A 4275-nucleotide genomic window follows, 5' to 3' on the forward strand; every position below is an offset into this window, starting at 1 on the left:
AGGATACGAGCATAGCTAGCATTGAGTTTCGTGTAAACTTGATCTTCGAATTTTCGGTCACCTGTTCTTCGTTCATCCCTTCGTTCCTTCCTATCTTCGTGAGGTCTCTCCACTGAGCAACTCCTTTTGGCCCCATTGGTTTGTTCCGCTGAATTGGTGCGGTGAGATCTCTGCGGATATGCCCTCGGGTTTTCCCGTTGAATTTCTTCAAGTCGAGCATGCTTTTCGATAATTATTCGAAGATCTCCATCTGTCTTAGGCACGCTTCCATGAATTTCAACAAATAGGGGACTCATTCGGTCTAATCCCCATTTGTAGCAATTGATGCTTACCACTGGGTCCACGCTCCCTATGGCTTGGCAGATCTTGTGCCATCTGTTAGTGTACTCCCTCGTGGTTTCCTTGTAGCCAATCGCTAGTGAAAAGAGCTTATCCATTCCGGTGTTTACAGTCTTGTTGTACATGTATGTTCTTAAGAATTTCTCTGCGAGTTGGTCGTATGAGTGGATGGAGTTTGGTGGCAGATTATCAAACCATGATAATGCCGATCCCTTCAGGCTTGACGGGAAGTATCTGCAGAGTACGACGTCATTCTGACCCCATCTAGCTAAGACACGGTTGTAGTACCGAATATGTGCAGCAGGGTCACTAGCATTCGAACGTTGGGACAGGGCATTTCAGGGGAATAGGGGTGTTGGCCAAGCGATGAGTTAAGGGCGTAGAGTTAGCTTCTCTCATGACCTCTTCTAACCTCCCCCCGCCTTGTCTATTTTTTAATTGCCTGATCTCGGCCATCATCTCATCTCGCAGCTCTTCCATCGCGCGGTGGTGCCCTAAGTTCTTCTGCTCGTGACCGTCTGACTCTCCGTCGTCATAATCCAGGTCGGATACGCTACTTCCCCTAGTCGCGTCTCCATTAGCCGCTATGACGACTCTACAGTCTCGGTTTGGCTCTGGTGCTTTGGAATTTGCTTCATCAAGTTGTTGGCTGGTCTTCGTGCTTAGAGCAATCTGCTCCTTTAAATCTTGATTCTCTCTGGCCAACAGGGCTACAACATCTGCGTAAACCTGCTGGCTCTTCTTCAGTTCCTCAAGCTCAGCCATCAGTCGATGTGATTGGTTGGACCCCTGATTGGGAGTCCCAGCGCGTGCCACTACGGCCATGGTGCCGCCTTCCTCTACGGTCTGCACTAATGGTGGCAGAGGTTCAGCTTCGGTTGCTGGCATTTCCAAATCGGGGTGAGTACCCCTCTGCGGTGCTAGAGCCGCCGGTATGGTTTGATTTTGATCATTTGTTGGTGGCATTCCAAAAGTTGGAAGGTGCACGGGTTGGAATGTTCTGGATTCATCCACCCTTTCTCTTGGTTGATGAAGTTGATTCATAGCGCAAGTTTTGCTAGCCTCTGCAGCCTTCGGGACTACCGCAGCCGCACCGTACTTTGTCGCCGCTGCTCTGAGAGCCGCTGCTGCAACTGAATTAGCGTTCATAGGTGAAGTGATTTCCGCAGTATCTTGCCTTTGACTGGTCATTTTAGCTTTGTCTCCTTTCTGCTTGCTTCGGGTGATGACCGGGGTTGTCCTGGGTGTTTCCTTTGACAAAGCTTTGGATTTTCCTGCTTCCTGCGTCTTTTCCATCACGGGTCCTTTCGTCGATAATGAAATCTCGCAAAAACTCGCCTTCTTTACTCACAATACGTTCTTTCTGCACAAGGAATTTCAAACAACGAAAAACGGGAATATCCGCGTGAATCGGGTTAGTTGGCGAAATATCTTCTTCCAGGAGAGGATTAATACATACGAGTTACAATACACGGGTTAAAGTTTTATTAAAAGAGATCCTTTTAAAAATGCAAGTAGATCCTTTTTTAAAAAACTACGAAAACCCCCCTGAGAGACGGATTCACACGAGATCTAAAGAAAAACGTAAATCCACGGATCAAAACAATAAATCTTATCGAAGATAATAGGTGGGTTTTTGAATATAATAAAGTTAACAAATGATCTATACGGTCCGAGCTGATAAATCAGAGAAATCATATGCCAATCTAAAATGAAATCACAGGACAAGATAAATCTTTTACCGGGACGAAGTCCCTGTTTCTAGCGCCAAATTGTGAACACACAAATCACGAAGGCATCCGAATGATCACAACCAATCATCGTAATCTAGAGTGATTTGTGATGATGATATCCTAGTGTTGATTCCTTGGCTCAAAACCTTCGGGTTTATCATAGCCTCATCTAACAACTCCATGCGAGGCGTTTGCGCACGGGATATAGGTAAAAACAAAGAAAGCAAAACGTATAAGTAAAGATCCATGGGGTTAGACAAATATAAAGTGCTGAAATGTAAACAAGACCGAGGTTTACGTGGTTCAGCACTAAGGCCTACGTCCACGGGGTTTGTTGTTTCACTATATTCTTCACGGTTACAAGAGTAGTCGAATGACTTTTGGGTTTACATGTTTTTCTCTTCTAAAGGATTAACTTACACTTGCAATCTCTCTCTCCTTCCCTTCCTGATTTTTCCGATCCCCTTTCCTCTTGGTGGAGAGGGGGTATTTATAGGGTTAGAGTGTGGGACCCATCTCTGAAGGCCGTTGGAACCTTATCTTCTAGTGTCTTGTGTCCATCACGCAGAGGTCTGCGTTTGCCACTTGATCACGCAGAGACATCCTCGCTCGTTCCACGGGTTGATCGACACGTATACTGCTCAGAGTGTTTAATGAAGGTGGTTGAGATGCCTGCTCGTGTCAGACAAGTGTCTTCTGCCCCTGTCACGTTCGTGTCAGCTAACTTTCTCTCCACCGTTGATCTTAGCTTCTTTTTGGATGAGATAAAGTAACTCCTTGGGGTTTATTTGGTGTTCCGTAGTGCATCGTATTTTGATGTCCTGGCTTGCATGCTTTCCACATATTTTTCTATATACACGTGTCTGATGGTGAGATATATGTATACACAATTTTCCCCTTTTCTTCGGGCTTGAATATTTAATGGGTGCATTGAAGAAAACAGTTGTTGCATATTCTTCTATCTCTCCTAATAACTTTTCCTAGATACTTGGGCACGTCTTTTATTTGTGCATTAACTGCTCATGTAACGGGCACGTTTCCCATTCCTCCATTAATTTCCTTCTCTTTCTTTCGGGTATATTAAGGAGAGAAAGAAAATTAATTTCATTCTTCCTAAACATTCTCTCGATTTTAATTCTTCGTTCTTCAGCCCTTAAATTCTCTGTTAGTCTTCATTCTTCAGCCCTTAAATTCTCTGTCAGTCTTCATTCTTCCGCCCTTAAATTCTCTGTCAGTCTTCATTCTTCAGCCCTTAAATTCTTTCCACTGAGCATTAATCACGCTTGCCTCCTCTTTATTTCTGATTTGTTCTTTCTGCTGCTGTTTTTACTGGTAAGTTTTTCTTTTCTTTGTTTCCATGGTTTTACGCTTTGTTGATTTGTAAATTTTCTGTTACTGTTGTTCCTTGTTTGTGATGAAGAACTTCTTTCAATGCTTGCATGCTATTTTGCCCCTGTTCTTCATCTTAAATCAAGGAAGCCATTATTAGGGTAGGGATTTTATGGAATTTCGATCACGTATGCTAATTTTAGGGTTTCTGCGTTGTCGTGTGTGGATTTCTATTTATGTGGTTTTTTGATCGTTGGTAATGTCCTCGAGTTTGTTTTTGACTTGTTTATGATTAATATTTTCGCAGCCATGTCTGACCGTCCGCGGCTTCCTTATCAGACTCCTGGTTCTGGTCTATCGAGATCTCCTCCGCGTAGAGAGTCTCAAGATGATGTTCGTAGAAGTCGAGTTTCTTCCGGGGCGAAGGCCTCATCTTCTAGGGAAGAATTTCCTTTGACAAATCTTTCTGGGGCTCGAAAAGTCTTTGATCGCGCGGTGTCTCGTCCTCGTGATGATGTTAGGAGTACGCAGACACCTACTCGTGCTGTCGCTTTTGATGTTCCTCCTCTACGTTCTCTAGTGCCCGAGCATCTGCCGCCCCCTCCTACAACTTCTTTTAAAGGGAAGAGTACAAAGGTGGTGTTCCGAGGGCTGAATCTTCAAAAAATCCTTCTTTGAAGAGAAAGGCTTCCGAGGCGTTCATTGGTTTATCCGGTCCCGCCGAGGAGGATGAGGCTGCCCCATTGATACGCAGCGTTTCGGTCAGCAAGAAAAAAGTAACGTTCAAGCATATTGATCTCGAGATTTTCAAGGAAAAGCATGAGCTTCAAGCCTTCGAGGTTCGTTTCTATGCCCCTGAGGATGATATTACTTA

This window comes from Papaver somniferum, chromosome 4, assembly GCF_003573695.1.
Source record: "Papaver somniferum cultivar HN1 chromosome 4, ASM357369v1, whole genome shotgun sequence".
NCBI classification, from domain to species: Eukaryota; Viridiplantae; Streptophyta; class Magnoliopsida; order Ranunculales; family Papaveraceae; genus Papaver; species Papaver somniferum.